Source organism: Saimiri boliviensis, chromosome X (assembly GCF_048565385.1).
Source record: "Saimiri boliviensis isolate mSaiBol1 chromosome X, mSaiBol1.pri, whole genome shotgun sequence".
Taxonomy (NCBI): domain Eukaryota; kingdom Metazoa; phylum Chordata; class Mammalia; order Primates; family Cebidae; genus Saimiri; species Saimiri boliviensis.
Window position 1 is genome coordinate 134,266,018 of NC_133470.1, and position 17,329 is coordinate 134,283,346.

A 17,329-nucleotide genomic window follows, 5' to 3' on the forward strand; every position below is an offset into this window, starting at 1 on the left:
GAATCAATGACCAGGATGAGCATATTGATAATCTGCTCATCAAGGCCATAGAATCAGGAATTGAAAAAGCAATCTCAACATATTATTGATGACCTTAGCAATGAACCAGATCTACTAAGAACTTGGCTACAGACATATCACAATTCCTCAGATATAACAAAGGGGAAGTGTGGTTTAAGAGTAGACTATGTTTAATGTATTTTTTTTAAAAAACTCTCAGATAAAGTCATATCAAAATGTTATAAGAGCATGATAGAACTGCCAATTAAGCCAATATTATCTTAAACTGCACTAAAAAATTAGGATCCTGAGCTAGGGAATTGAACTCCTAGTCCAGTTTCCAGCAGAACACCCACATTGGCTAAAATCAGTTTTACTAATGATCCAATATCCAATTTCAATTTGACTAAAATGGAACTTGCTTTGAAGTGATTTGGCATCCATTCAGAGATCCTAAAAATAAAATTATATTAAAATTAAGGGATAGGGGCTTTAGACAAACCAGCCAAAAATTTCCTAAGTAAACAAAAGAAGAAAAGACACCCATTAGAAAAACAAATCATTTCATCATTCATGATACACACCACACTTAAGAACTACCATTAAAAACATAAAATTGTGTCTGAAATACACCTTTACATATTAAATTTGGAATACCTAAAATTCCAGAAATTTAGAATACCTAAAATTCCAGATAAAAGCAAATGCAACATGATATGAGTGCAAAAACACTGAGAAAAGCATTGCAGATCAGATGAAAGTCACAAATAACATCAAACTTAGTCTACATTGACACAATTACAGCTGAACCATTGTATGCTAATTCACCCTTAACCATGGGGAATATGTTCCAGCACCCACATTAGATGCCTGAAATTATGGATAGTTTTTAACTACATATATATATAATATATAATATATGTATTATATACATATGTGTATTATATACATATATATTTTATATATAATATATGTATACACTATATACGTATATTATATATAATATATATTTAGTATATAATATACATATAGAAAATATATAATATATATTTCTATACATACCAATTATGAAGTTTAATTTACAAATTAAGCATAGTAAGAGATTAACAATAACTAAAAATAAATTAGAACAATTAAAACAACATACTGTAATGAAAGTTACGTGAATGTGGTCTCTCTTTTTCCATTTCTCTTTCTTTCTCTCTCTCTCTCTCAAAAAATCTTATTGCCCCATATCACAAATAAAGAAAACTACAGAAAGTGAAATTGTGGATAAAAGAAGACTATCTTACAATGGTGAGTGGTTCCCGACTCACCATGGTTCAATTTACAATTTTTCGATGTTACAATGGTGGGAAAGCGATACGCATTCTTTATGCTCCTTGACTTAAAATGGGGTTTGACTTAATGGCATTTACAGTTTGTAATGGGTTTATCAGATTGTAATGCTATGGTAAGTCAAGGAGCACCTGTATTCAGTTCTGAATGCCAACTGAAAAAATGCAACATGTTGACAGAGGAGAAACAAGGATGACTGGAAGACTTGAAACCATGTCATTTCAGGAAGACATAAGGCAACTCCAGATTATTTGCATGGAGAAAAAAGAAGACTCACGTTGGACACAATATTTGACTTTAAATAATTAAAAGTACTATACTTATTCTGTTGGCTACAGGAATCCTACTTAAAATTAGTAAAATTGTTGGTACAAAGATGGAAATCTGGGCTAAGGATATGATGAAAGGGTTGGCCAGTTATAGTTTCAAAAATTTGTAATGGTTACTTTGAAATTACATTATTAAGACTGTTTTGCAGGTAATTGTTTACAGGTTTAATGTATCATCAAGGTTATTTACAAATAAACTATACAACTACAATTTAGGAATATTCTACTGAGAGTTGAGACTTTGAATTTCTATCCTAGGCTTAGTATTAACATCTTTCTCTCTGCAAATTCTCTCCACCCATAATGGCTGCTATGACTGTGTTATTTTCCTGATTCTTTTTTAAAAATAAAGTCTTATGAACTGTAACTTGGATTTTATTTGGAGATTAAGATTCTGCAATTTTAAGCTAGGCAGAACACAAGAAGCTGATAACAAGAAACAGAATTATTTCCCATAAAACCCATGACATAATGTCCTTTATCTACTAGTGTCAAATTTTCACAGTCTTATTTACTTATTGTCTTATCCAAATGCAACAGAAATAGTATATGAGAAGTGTAAAAGTATGGGTGCATTATAGGCACATTGATCTCAGTGAAACCTGATGTAACAGCTCACAATCCTGAGAGACATGATAATCATCAATAGCGAGCTAGAGCATAAAGACAATGGCTTTGCTTACCTTTTGGGCAAACAACCCCACAGTCTCAGTAGCATCTCTGAGCATCACTCTTTTTTAGCAACAACAACAAAATGCTCATTATGTATAGTAATCAGTAATTATCAAAGGTAATAGTCCTATTAAATTATATAATGGATATTGTCCTTAAGGAGTTAGAGAAATGTTTTATTTGTTCTAGAAATTTTTTTTAAAACATAGTTTATATTTTAAGAGTCAAACCAATAGAGAGATTAACATCAGTTATACAGTCATTTATGTAAAGTGCACCCATGCCTACAGATGTCAGAGAAGCTTCCCTATACTTGATCCTGTATTTCACTTTTCAACCTTGTTTCCTTTGGGGTTATATAATTAACAATATTAGTTGTTTCTATGAAATTGGCATTATTCCACTTTCTACCCTAGGGATTCACAATTGTTACTAATTAATCATATGGGGTAAGGGTTGGTAAGATAGGAATAGCCTCACACATCAATATTAACATCAAAATATTCCTGAACATGGGACATTAGAACCAAATACCAAGTAAACAAAATGTTTATTCTCCAAGCTAAACTATTCAAGGAGTGTTTACTTCTCCCCTGAACAGTGTTATTTAATGTTCACAGGTTTTTAAAAAAATATTGTTGCTTTTTCAATATTTAATCATTTAAATACTAGTCAATTAAATTACATTTGGAAATTACTTGATTCAACTAATAATTACCACCCAGAAAAATGACTTGTAAAGCAAATTTGTGTAAAACAAGTTATCTTTTTCTATCAACCTTCATAATAATTTAAGAAATGAAGAAATGTGTCCCTGAACTTTTGCAGTTTCAGGTTTTTCTTTCCTGTTCCTGCCTAAAGGTGATTATAGCACAAGAGGGGTACAGTTACTCCACTAACTCAAAACATCTGCCACCTGCCTGAAGCCATGGCTCAATTCAGGCATGGAATGCAGGAAGTCCTGCTCTTTCCACCTTGCTTTAGTTTCAAATGTTTGCCTCACGCAGTCAATTTCTCATCCCCCATTGCCACAGCCTAGATTTTATGTCACATCCAGGATCAAGCTGTGGGAGATACGAGTAGCAGCTGGTCACATCCTGCTGTTTCTGTGGCAAGGTACAGACAACTGGAGAACTCATTTTGTATATGCTCTCGGAAACTGTTTGTCTGCTGCCAAATTTTGGTTCCTGTGAGATTTCTGGAAGCATATATTGAATTTATTCCCTACTTTTCTGTTATGGTAAATGTCTAGTTGGTGAAACCCCATGTAATGGGGTACACCTGCACTGTTGAATCAAGAAGCTGTGAAGCTGCACAATAAAATTAACAGTTAGCATTTGGTGTCAGGACACGTTACCGCATTTACAAATTCACTCCATAAATCTACAGACTTTTAATATTTCTTTTTGTTTGCTTGTATGTGTACATTATATACCCAGCTAAGAAATTATCACATCTCCTGGTTGCTTCACACCATGACTCAGTGTTTAGGCAGCACTGAATCAGCATTCGAGAAGACGCTGTTACTGAAAGCTTTGTCCTTGAGCTAAAATGTACAATTAAAGCCCTGAGTACTTTGTACTCACTAATTACCTAGTGCGACTTTTTCAATGATATGGACATCAATTAGCTGCAGTGTCTTAAACCAATTTTAAATTAGGTAATTACATTGTATACCCTGCAATTTCTGCTGGGAAACACGTTCTTTACTTCCTGTCTCTAACTGATGGCCAGCTGTTAAATAGCTTCCAAGTTTTCTCTAGAGATGGTTACACATCAGAAATGCATCCTTGATAGGATTTTTCCAGAACACTCAAGATGAAAGGAACCATACAATTGGTACTGTTATTGTTTATTATTATTATCAGTGACAACTTTTTTCACAGCAGCATTGCATTGGTAATTTAGAGGCAAATGACACAGTTATAAGATAAACCTCAGGAAATTTTGTTAGATGAATTTTTGCCTTAAAAACTACTTGCATTACTTTAATACTTCCCAAGTTTACGAAATGCATATGTGTTAGCAGAAAAGAATTTTAAACTTATCCCAATTTGAGATTTTGTGCAAGTGTGAGTGAGGCCAAGGGGAAGAGGAAAAAGTAAACTGAAACCTATTTTGAAAAACATTGGAAATAATCTTCAAAATCTTGAGTACTCTAAAAGACGAAATGTGCATTAGTGATGCACATAAAAGGTAATGTGGAAATTTCTTTTGTGAGCTATCCATGTCTCCTCAGTCATGAAAATAAATCCTTTCAGCAGATGTCAGCTATTAGACATTCTGAGTAGATTTCTCCTCCCCAAAAATTCAAGTGCAAAAAGCCACATTTAATTAGAGACCAAAATTTTAAACCATAAATAGGCACTAATCTATTTATTATAACTCAATTTTTACTGGGCACATATACATTCCAAAAATTTAGGATTATATATAGCATTATGTGTTTGCATATAGAAAATCTGGGTCTATAAATATGAGACATGTGAGTTACTTTGTGTATAGAAATTGTGCTGGTCATATCAGCTATTTTGATAGTTGTCGAGGTTGAAACAACTTCTAGTAAGTAAGTTGCACATTAATGGAATCCATGTTATCTCTTTTTAAGTCGCATTATCACAGTAAGTTCATAAGATACTCAGAGAGGGGAGGCATTCAAAATTTAGTAAGTCTAATCATCTGTCTTCTGAATCTACTAGTCTGAGACAGCACTGTGGGTACACAGTTCCCTTCTGTGACTCATTCTTTTAAGATTAACACTATGGTTACAAAAGTCCCTAGTTCTCTTAAATAATCCTTTGTGGATTTAAAACTCATTTTAAAAAGTATGTCTTGCATATGATTAGCATGTTTATGCTCTTTTAGTAAAGAGATCATGCCTTATTCATCTTTGTAGCCACTACTCTTTGTAGAGTAGTGCACAAGAGCTCAATTAAAAACTGCTGAATGAAAAACTTAATGTTTTCTTCTTTTTTTAGACTTTACCATTTCTTGAAATATAGCAATTTATATGATTAACTTTATAATAGCATTTCCTTTAATTCATCCTAAACTTGTATCTGTATTATTTCAGAGGCTACCTCTTGTCATCTGGAATTTTATGAATGCATCTGTGGTCATCCAAGTTATTTATTTGCTAAACAACTATTTATCTACCCGCTCCCCCACCCCCCGCATATAAGGTCTGTGGAGATACAAACATGAAAAAGCCAGGACCCTAAAAGAGCTTCCTTTCTACTGGAGAACAATAAAACAGTGAAAAGTCACAATTTCCCTAATAAACACAGAAAAGGAGAGAAACATGATGTGTGGGAGATGAATTAAGTAGAAAACTCTCCAGCTTATAATTAATTGCAAAGCAAAACTTTCTTTTGTTTAGGAGGAGTCCCTTTAAAATCTTGTCCTAATGCCATGGATTGGTTTGTCATCTTTTAATCCCTTTGTTAAACTATTTCTTATTCACAAAGCTATTTACTTTTTTAGGTAAACTTGAGCTGCTCAGAGAGACTGCCTTATTCAATGGTTACTGTGTGATGTGACGCCAACTACTGATATGTTAAGTGTTCTCAGGAAAAACTTGTCTCCCACAAGGTACTGCATAAAAATTTTGTACCACCCACATCACTTATAAAATCACTTTGTAATTCCAAAATTATTCTAAAAAATAACTTATGTATAGATACCAGTCAAAACTAAATTCCTAATCAAACTTGTTTCTTAAGAAAAGGACTATCTTTCAGATCACCTTAATTTGGTTTTAAAATAAGTTGTGGAGGGACAGGTCAAGTCATTGGCCAGCCTGCTATTTCTCAGCTAATGAGAAATGTCTCTCGTGTTTCCATTTATTCCAAATTATCATGGTAAGAAAAGGGCAAGCACCAGCAATCATTAGTCAATCCAAAAAAAGAAATCAAACCTCACTACAACTGAATGACCAGATACGGTAGTCCATTTCTTTCCTGAATCAATTAACCTCTATTTTATATGAAACTTCTCATAGAATTTATTTTTATCTAAATACACATTTCTTTCATTATCATTTACTTGCACCGCACACTGCATTAAATGTACTCCTGCAAACAAGAAGTTAGGTGGCCCAGAAATTAAATAGCTATCCTGTCGTGTGATAATATAATACCTCTTTGAAAAAGAAAGAGATCATTGATAACATAATCTGAGATTCAGGAAGACAGTTTTCTAGAATAATGGATAAAGATTTAGAGTCTCACTCATGAAAGAGAAAAGTGTCTTAACCTTAAAGATGATTGAAAGGAAAATACCAGGCCTCAAGTGATATAAACATTTAACTCATTATTCTGTCCCTCCTATTCTCATTTCATGAATATTAAACAAATTAGTCTTTTGTTACTGTAAGAACAAAAACCTGATTGATAGATGAGGAAATATGATCTTTACAGGAGTCCATTAGTTCTTTCCATAATAACACAGCCAAAAATATATTTCTCAGTTTATATTTTAGGGAAGTAATCTCAATACACCAGAATTAATGCCTGCTGCATAACTATTCAGAAACTATTCTTACTTATGCTTTACCATGCTAAATTGGACATCTTATGGAATAATATATCTTTGAAATACCACAGCAGTCATTCAGTATCTGCTAGTAAGCCATACTAGCATTTTGAGAACAGCACATTTGAAAGTAGTGTTATAGGGACTCCAGAGGGATCTATTTTCTTTTATCTAAAATAGAAATAGAATTAATGACAACTACCACCACCACAACAACATGAAAAAGAAATCTCTTTCATACATTAATTCAATTTTGTGTGATTCTAAAACAATAGGTTGAAAAATAAGAACTTTGGCTAATTGCTCATTCTACATGATCACAAATAATCAAGTCAGAAATTTTCCAAGTATTTATTTGACTTACTCCTTTGGAGAAGTGACTATATTGCATTGGCACAATTTGGACAGAGTCTGCACCATAATATGAAACGTCAGGGGTCATATAAACTCCTTAGGAGTAAACTGAAGATGTATTTTGATAACTAAGCACTAACAAGTATTTTATCAACCATATATGGCATTTATGAAACCAAATGATTTATATTTGCAATTCATATGGAGATGAATGTAGTGGAGTTTAGCTTTTGTTCTAACCTCTGGAAAGTTTTCTTTTTATAAGCATGATAGTATATGCACTTCTCTGGCATGAAGGAATGTATTTGCCCTTAGAAAAACAAACTTTACAGGATTCCAGAACAGATATATTTTATTGCAAATGAGTGTATACAGAAGGGTAAAAAATAACATTTTCAAATGATTTGGGGGAAAGTTAGATCAATATCACTTTTCCAACCATATAAAACTTAGTGATATATGCTTTGTATATACTCATGCTGTAATTTAATAGTTTTGGCACTTCTCCCACATCCATTTATTCCAGAAGTATGACTCTCAAGGTGAGTTATCAAAGTTTGCTGAAAAGAATTGGTCAAAATAGTTCCTAAAATATGTTAGAAATAAATTTATGAAAGAAAAGTAGAAATATTTTTACTGCTTTTGATAAGCACTGTTATTTCATTGGGTGGCTAACTAAAAATTCTTCAGCTTTTTTCCTCTGGAACCTCTCTTACCCATCCAAATACACACACACATATAAACTTGAACAATCTCAGCCATGAAACTGTATCAGGAGTACCATCGCTGGTCTAGAGAAATTATTATAATAATACTAGAGAGTATATAGCCAGTGACCTCTGTCATACCCCCTTGAAGCAGTGTAATTGTTCTCATACTAAAAAAAAAAAAGTGGGCTTATGTGGGCTTGGTCATGTGATAAAAGTGCCACAGAGCCACAGAAAACAATAGATTTTAAAATTATGAGTCCCAAAGGAAAAACATCACAAGTCAGTTGACTAGATGACTGGCATACGACAGAAGCGACTTATCAGGACCCATTTCATTGCAAGTAACAAGAATCAAATTCAAACTAGGTTAAATCAAAATCAAGCATATGCTTAGCTCATTTAGTTTAGAAGGATATAAGGAAAGCTAAAAACGGATAGAACAACAAAAACCAGGATTTCAGGGACCAAAAACAGAGGAGAGAGAGAGAGAGCAAGAGCAAGAGAGAAAGAGAGAAAGGGAGAGAGTGGTCACATACATATGGTGTATTTTGATTAGCTATGAAATTTTCATTTTGAAACACCTAACACTGTTCAGTTCAAAAGCAGTGACATTGCATTACAGACCTACTTGAATGTAAATTGCTGATTGGTGATTCTTAGGGTACATTCATGTTATATCTGTGGGGGAAAGCAAACAAAAACTGGAGACAGAATAGACACTTCTCCATGAGTCAGAGAAACAATGATACAATTTAGAAAATATTAAGTTGATTAAAGAACTTAAATAATATCTAACAGTAAGCATACTTATGCTACACTTTTCATGATTTACCTTATTTAACCTTCACAATATCCAAATCAATAGAAAGTTGCATTTTACAACTGAGAAAACAAGGGTGTCAAGCACATTGTGCAAAATCACATAGTTTATGACTTTCAACCCAGCAATCCCACGGTCGGGTATATACCCAAAGGGAAAGAAATCATTATATAAAAAAGACAACTGTAGTCATATGTTTACTACAGTGGTATTCACAACAGCAAAGACATAGAACCAACTTAAATGTCCATCAATAGAGGATTTTAAAAAATGTTGCATATATATATACTAAGGAATGTTACTCAGCCATAAAAAAGAACGAATCATGTATTTTGCAGCAACATGGATGGAACAGGAGGCCATTATCCTCAGTGAATTAACTCAGAAACACAAAACCTAAGGTTGCATATTCTCCCTTGTAAGTGAGAGCTAAACAATGGGTACACATGGCTATACAGAATGGAATAGACATTGGAAATTACAAAAGATTGGAAGGTGGGAGGAGGGTAAACGTTGAAAAATTACCCATTGGGCACAATGTTCACTATTCAAGGGATGGGTCCACTTAAGGCCCAGACTTCACCACTATGCAATATATGCATGCAAGAAACCTGCACTTGAACCACCTAAATATATAAAAATATATACATAAAAAAAAGTAGCTATTAAATACATTGCTCACTCTAAAAATAAAAATAATAATAATGTAGAGTTATCTTAGTCAATTATCTGTTACATAACAGAATATCCCAGACTGGGTAAATTATAAACAATAGAAGTTTCCTTGGCTTATGGTTTTCTGGAGGTTGGAACTTCTATGGAAATGGCAGTAGCTTTTCATGAGGCTTTTAAATTGCATCATAACATAACTGAAAAACAGAGGGGCAAGTAAGGGCATGTGAAAGAGACTGCAAGAGGGAGCTGAGCTTACTTTTGTAACAACCTGCTCTTGTGAGAATTAACTCACTGCCTTCCTGATGGTATTAATGTATTCATGAGGGCTGCGCTCTCATGGCTCAATCACCTCCTAAATACTCATACTCCTAATAGTGTTACATTGGCTATCCATTTTCCAACACATGAATATTGGGGGGATCCATTCATACCGTAGCAAGAGTAATAATGCTATCCTGGCTTTTAGCATATAATAATATTTAATAATGGGCTGCAATGTACCATAAAAGCCATACACTTAGACCCTGAAAATACAAAGAAAAGAACACCAAAGGCTTTCTGGAAGACAATGATTTCATTATACTGAAAGCTGCAGAACTTTACCACAGGTAAAAGATTACTTTCAATTCTATGACAGGAAAAGGACTATACAAACAAATATTATCAGTATTAGCCCTTCCCTGGAAGTTCTCTTTTTAAAAAGAAAAGACAGGCAAGTTGAAGCTTAACTGTAAGAATTTCCTCAAATTATTATTTGGCCTTGAACTTTTATATCTTATACCATGTTCTCTTTTGGTAACAAAGTACACACATAAGGGGAAAAGAGATTCATTATCCTCTTAGCCACACAAACCTGACAAAAGTCCCTGAAAGAATCCTACATAAAACAAGAAAATGGTTATATAAATGGATTATATAAATAAATATCTACTCTTGTTTCCTGTTCCACAAAGCCTTGCATTGTTGACTGAGGTTCCACATAAAGAAAAGCAGACTACAAATCACTTTCCGCATGATAGTATCTATTGCTCCTAATATAAAACAAATAAGAAAATTACCAACTCATTTAATGAAAATGATCTAGTTTTACTTGTTAGAGAATAAGAACTTATTATTTTTACTCATGGGCTATGGCACCTTCTTGTGTTGGTAACTGCCAGATTATGTCAGCACCTGCCAATAGTGGTTAGTGAATTGAGGAAATATCAACAGCTTTATGAACATCTGTGATTGCTATCACTTGTCCTAAGACATTACTCCAAACTTTCTCAAATCTATGGCAAACCATTGTAAAATACATTTAGTGACCTGATTGTTGTCATTCTGAGTTTCCATAGAGATTCTTTCTTAGTTCCTGGGACAGATTTTTTTTTTAAAATAAACTTTATGTTATAACATTTGTAGATTTACAGAATTATGGGAAAGTTAGTTCAGAGAGTTACTGTATCTCCCACACCCAGATTTTCCTATAACTAACATCTTAAATTAGAATGGTACATTTCTTACAAATAGTGAATCAATTGAATATGTTTATTAACTGAAACCCAACTTTATTCAGATTCCCTTAGTTTTCATCTAAGGTCTCTTTTCTGCTCAAGGATCCCATCCAAGATATCAGATATTTAGTTATCATGTCACCTTAAACTCCCCTTGGCTGCAATAGTGTCTCAGATTGTCCTTGTTTTGGGGACTCTGACAGTTTTGAGGAATCGTTGGAAATTCTGGAGACTATTCATCAATTGTGATTTATCTACCTTTTTTTTTTTTATTAGAATGGGGTCATGTGTTTTTGGTAGGAAAACTACAATGACCATTATATCACATCAAAGATACATACTATCAATATGAATTATCACTGTTTTTTATAGTTTTATTTTTTTAATGATGCAAAATAGATATACACATTTTGGCAGTATATGCAATAATTTAACACATCTATATAATCTGCAAGATCATATAACTGGTATATGACACACCTTAACTATTTGTATTTTCTTCATGCTACAAATGTTCAAATTATCTTTTCTCTAATTATTTTGAAATACACAACAGACAATTGTAAACTATAGTCACCCTACTAATATATCAAACACTAAGTCTTGTATCTTCTATCAAACTGTATTTTTGTACCCATTATAAACCTCTATTCATCATCCCTGGCACCTTCCCAGGCTCTGGTAACTACTGATCTCCCCTCTATTTTCATGAGATCTACTTTTTTTTTTGTCCATAATATTTTAATACTTTTCCACTTTAAATGCTGGTTTTAATTTCGTGATTGTAACACGGAAGATCCAACTTTATTATGTTTAAAAAACGTCATAAGGATCATAAAGCTATTATAAAAGTTACTCTATGCATTCTCAAGGTACTTTAAAATGATTATGTTTTGAGTCTGTAGATGAACCATGACAAAATCCAAATACATCGTCTATACAACTCAAACTAAATACTGGTGAAAAGTGTTTAACTGGACGAATAACTGATAAGGTTAAAGATAACCAGCACAATTTCACAAGAGAACCAGCTCACACATAGATTGAGAACATGTAATATTTGCTTTCTGTGCTCGGCTCATTTCACTTAACATAATGACCTCCAGTTTCATTCTAGTAGCTGCAAATGATATGATTTCTTTCATTCAAGAGCTGAATACCCCATTGTGCATATATACCAAGTTTTTTGTATCCATTCATTCATCAATTGACATTTATATTGATTCCATATTTTGTATCTAGTGAACAGCACTGCAATAAACATGGGAGTGTAGATATATATCTAATATATTAATTTTTTTGAATATATGTTCAGTAATAGAATTGCTGGGTCATATGGTAATTCTACTTTTAGTTTTTGAGGAAACTGAATACAGTTTTCCATAGCATCCGAACTAACTTAACATCCCCACCAACTGTGTATGAGGGCTTCCCTTTCCCCACATCCTTGCCAGCATTTGTTATCTCAAATTTTTAAATAAAAGTTATTGTATGATTTGCATATCTCTGACTATTAGTGATGTCAACCATTTTTCAGCATATCTGTTGGCCATCTGAATGTCTTTTTTTTGGAAAAATGTCTACTTACATCTTTTACCCAGACTTTAACCAGATTGTGTTTTTTGTTTTGTTTTGTTTGTTTTGTTTTGTTTTGCTACTGAGTTGGTTGTGCTCCTTATGTATTCTGGCTATTAATCACTTGTCTGATGGTGATATGGTTTTGATGTTTGTCCCCTCTGTTAGACATAAGAAGAAGTTCCTCTTCAAAGGGTTTAGTTTATTTGGTTCCCTTATTCTTTGTTCCCTGCTTTCAAGGCTAGACTTCCTTATCCTTCGTGCCTTCCTGCCCTAGTTTCAGTAAACAACTTTCCTGCCAGGTCCACATCTACTACTCATTCTGTAAATTTCCCCTCCCACTGCAACAGCAGTGATCTTACAGATAATATGACTGTGTTAAATTATTACATGTACCCCCAAAATGTGTATATCTATTATGCATCAATAAAAAATAAAACTATAAAACAGTGATAATTTGCACTGAGAGTATGTACACCCCTGTGCTCTGCAAGTCTTCTTTGTTCAGTGTGCTCTCATGGCAACCAGCCCTACAAGCAGCACCCTTCTGAAGAAATTTGCCTTGCTGAGAAATCCTTTACTTGATTGCTCAATTTTTTTTGCAACTCTGAGCTTTTATTTGCAATACCCTCCAATACTGATAAGTGCATCAAAAATATTATTTCTGTGATATTTAATTTTTAAAAATTTCCTTTTTATTTATTGTTAGAATTTCTATGTCTCTGTTTACATTACCTATCTGTTCCTACACGTTGTCTATTTTTTTAATTAGAAGTCCTTAACTTATCGATCATAGCCATTTTAAATTTCATCTGGTATTTCCAACATCTGTGTCATAACTGGATCTTGTTCTAATGATTTATTTGTCTTTTCAGACTGTGTTTTTTCCTCATATTTTGATATTCCTAATAATTTTTTGTTCAAAGTCAGACAAATTATGTTAGATAATAGAAGCTAAAATAATTAGGTATCTAGTGTGAGGATATATGTTAATATGGCTAGAAATCAACCTTTTTCACACATGTGTTGTAGGCTATAGGTTGCAGAGGCTTCAAATTCCTCTAGCATCCTTACTTTTGTCTTCCCTCTTGATATAGTTTAGATGTGTCCCTACCCAAATCTCAAATTAAATTACATCTCACAGAATTCCCACGTGTTGTGGGAAAAACCCAGGGGAGGTAATTGAATCATGGGGGCCAGTCTTTCCCATGCTAGTCTCATGATAGTGAATAGTTCTTATGAGATCAAATGTGTTTATGAGGGGTTTCCACTTTGCTTCATCCTCATTTTCTCTTGCCACCCACCATGTAAGAAGCGCCTTTCACCTTCTGTCATGATACTGAGGCCTCTCCAGCCATGTGGAACTGTAAGTTCAATTAAACCTCTTTTTCTCCCAGCCTCAGGCATGTCTTTATCAACAGCATGAAAATAAACTAATTCAGTACATTGGTACCAGTAGAATGGGGTGTTGCTGAAAAGATACCTAAAAATGTGGAAATGACTTTGGAGCTGGGTACCAGGCAGAGACTGGAACAGTTTGAAGGGCTCAGAAGAAGACAGAAAAATGTGGGAAAGTTTGGAATTACCTAAAGACTTGGTGAATTGCTTTGCCCAAAATGCTGATAAAAATATGAATAATAAAATCCAAGCTGAGGGGGTTTCAGATGGAGATGAGGAAATTGTCAGATACTGGAGGAAAGATGACTCTTGTAATGTTTTAGCAAAGAGACCGGAAGCATTTTGCCTCTGCCCTAGACATTTGTGGAACTTTGAACTTCAGAGAAATGATTTAGGGTATCTGGCAGAAAAAATTTCTAAGCAGCAAAGCATTCAAGAGGTGATTTGGGTGTTGTTAAAGGCATTCAGTTTAAGGGAAGTAGAGCATTAAAGTTTGGAAAATTTGCAGCCTATGTGATAGAAAATAAAAACCCATTTTCTGGAGAGAAATTCAAGCCAACTACAGAAATTTGCATAAGTAGCAAGGATCCTAATGTTAAGTCCCAAGATCATGAGAAAAAAATGTCTCAAGGCCATGTCAGGGACCTTTACAGCAGCCCCTGCTATCACAGGCCCAGAGGCCCAGGAGGAAAAAGTGGTTTTGTAGGCCAAACCCATGGTTCCTATGTTGTGTGCAGCTTACAGACTTGGTGCCCTGTGTTTCAGCTGCTCCAGTCAAGGCTGAAGCGGGGCAATGTGTAACTTGGGCTGTGGCTTCAGAGGGTGAAAGCCCCAAGCCTTGGCAGATTTCACGTGGTGTTGAGCCTGCAGATACACAGAAGTCATAGGAGGCTTTGCCTAGATTTCAGAAGATGTATGGAAATGCCTTGATGAACAGGCAAAAGTTTGCTACAGGGGCAGGGCCCTCATGGAGAACCTCTGCTAGGGAAGTGCAGAAGGTAAATGTGCATTGGAAGCCCCCACACAGAGTCCCTACTGGGTACTGCCTAGTGGAGTTGTGAGAAGAGGGCCACTGTCCTCCAGATCCCAGAATGGTAGATCCACCAACAGCTTGCACTTTGCACCTGGAAAAGCCACAGACACTAAATGCCAGCCCATGAAAGCAGCTGTAAGGGAGGCTGTACCCTTCACAGGTGTGAAGCTGCCCAGGACCATGGGAACTTACCTTTTGCATCAGTGTGACCTGGATGTGAGATCTGGAGTCAAAGGACAACATTTTGGAGCCTTAAAATTTGACTGCCCTGCTGGATTTTGAACTTGCATGGGCCCTGTAACCCTATTGTTTTGGCCAATTTTTCCCATTTGGAATAGCTGTATTTATCCAATACCTGTACTGTCATTGTATCTAAGAAGTAACTATCTTGCTTTTGATTTTACAGGCTCATAAGTGGAAGGGACTTTCTTTGTCTAAGATGAGACTTTGGAATATAGACTTCTGGGTTAATGCTGAAATGTGTTAAGACTTTTAGGGACTGTTGAGAAGGCATAATTGGTTTTGAAATGTGAGCACATGAGATTTGGAGGGGCCAGGGTGAAATGATATGGTTTGGCTGTGTCCTCACCCAAATCTCAATTTGAATTTTATCTCCCAGGATTCCCACATGTTGTGGGAGGGATTCAAGGGAGGTAATTGAATCATGGGGGCCAGTCTTTCCTGCGCTATTCTCCTGATAGTGAATAAGTCTCATGGGATCTAATGGGCTTATTGGGCGGTTCTGCTTTTGCTTCTTTTTCATTTTCTCCTTTTTCATTTTCTCCTGCCACTGCTATATAAGAAGTGCCTTTTGCCTCCTGCCATGATTCTGAGCCTCCCCAGCATGTGAAATTGTAAGTTCATTTAAATCTCTTCCTTTCCAGTCTCAAGCATGTCTTTATCAGCAGCATGAAAATGGACAAATACATCTCTTGGTATTAAATTTTTTAAATTACTCCTCCTCAGAAAGAGTCTGTGTCTTCAGCTCTTTCAGATATAATCCACTAATATATTGGAGATCTGTTGCAGAGATGAGTAGGGGTGGGAGAGAAAAAGCATTCTATTTTCTTTTAATTAAATTTAAGTCTTTTAGTGGTCCTGTGTCTCAGGCTGTGACCTTCACAGTTGTTTCTTCTACACCTTTTTTTTTTTTTTTTGCTTTCTCAGTAGGTAAGACAGGAAGAACTGAGGAGACTGTGATAAGAAGTATACCTTTTCTTTATGGCTCTTAGATAACATTCTGATCAAACCATTTCCCCTGGAGGGTAATCCTCTGTTATGAAAGAGGTCTGGGTGTATCTCAAAGGAAAAACTTTTTCCCTGCTACTGCCAGAGCCAAAAGGTCTTATTTCTCACTTATTTACCATGAGAACCTGGTTGGGTTCCTAGAAGTCAAACTCAAAAATGTGCAAGAAATTTATCACTCTCATATTAGTGCACAATCATCTTCTAGCAATTCATAAAAATTACCATTTAGGTAATTCTACCAGTTTATGGCTCCAGTGGCTTTTGTTCTAGGTAAAGAGATCTTGGCTCTAACTTTCAAAATTCACCTGTCTCTCTATGTTTGGGGGTTGTGATTTGCCCTGTGACCTCAGTTCTGTGATATGAGCAAGAAAATCTTTGTCTAGCTTTCCCTTAGTGTAAAGATATCTTAAATCAACTTCAGCTTAAAGCTGCCTCCTTACCTATTTTTAGTTCAGCCTAAAGTTTTTGCTGTGCATCATGAACTGTAACAAGAAAAAGTATAAACATACTGTACCTTATATTTTGCCATTCACTGAGTTTTAGCCAATCAAGTGTAGTCAACTGTTCAAACTGTGTTCAAATAAGGCAAACACTAACCTGTAATCAATCCAAGTGTTTCTGTATCTCATTTCTATCTACTGTATGTCACTTTCCTTTTTCTGTCCATAAATCTTCCAACATGTGGTGGTGTTGGAGTCACAGAGCTCCGGGAGGTAGTCTGATTAATGAATCACTCATTGCTCAATTAAAGTATTTTAAATTTAATTTGGCTAAAGTTTTTCTTTTATCAGATGGTGTCAGAAGTGGGATCCAAAGTAGAGCTTCTAGTGACCCCCAGGAGTGCTGAATGACCAACTGAAGAACCCACCCAGACCCACTGTGTCCATTGATCTCTTGAAGCAGCTGGGGATCATGGTAAGATCTCTCTTAGATTCTGAAGCTCCACAGATTAGTGTTTTGAGCTCTCCAAGTTTCTTTGAGCAAATTTCTGATCCAAACTAGGTTTGGAATTTTCGACAGAAACTGAATTGGGTTAACGATTGGACTGTATCTGGTAATTAACTGTCTTTGATCAAGTAAGAGGCCTCTTACATCTGACTGGGTCCAAAACAAATGGATATTAAATGGCAATATTGCAGGAGGTGTAA